The 268-nt window shown below is 31.3% G+C and overlaps 1 protein-coding gene across 1 annotated transcript in view; it reads left to right on the forward strand.

Annotated features, from left to right (window-relative positions):
* mypn (myopalladin) overlaps window positions 1–268 on the forward strand; it is a 15,232-nt gene that overhangs the window by 11,680 nt on the left and 3,284 nt on the right. The gene's annotated exons all lie outside the window — the stretch shown is intronic.

The raw sequence follows: 268 nt of genomic DNA on the forward strand, positions 1-268 counted from the left end.
ATTCCTGCTACTGTCATTAACTATGATGAGGTACAGGGATCTTCCCATCCCAAGCACTGCTTCACTCTAATCTGTATTACACAGTTGCAGACCGGGATTACGAAACTTTCTATATTTTAATAGAATGATCTAAATACCATAGTAAATACTATTTCAAATCAAGCATTCGGGCTCTTGTTAACTAATATATATACTGTATATATAACCCAGACATACTTTAGCATTAAAAATCATTATATACAGTAATAAATTGACTCTATTAATATTC

This window comes from Monopterus albus, unplaced genomic scaffold, assembly GCF_001952655.1.
Source record: "Monopterus albus unplaced genomic scaffold, M_albus_1.0 scaffold3.1, whole genome shotgun sequence".
NCBI lineage: Eukaryota > Metazoa > Chordata > Actinopteri > Synbranchiformes > Synbranchidae > Monopterus > Monopterus albus.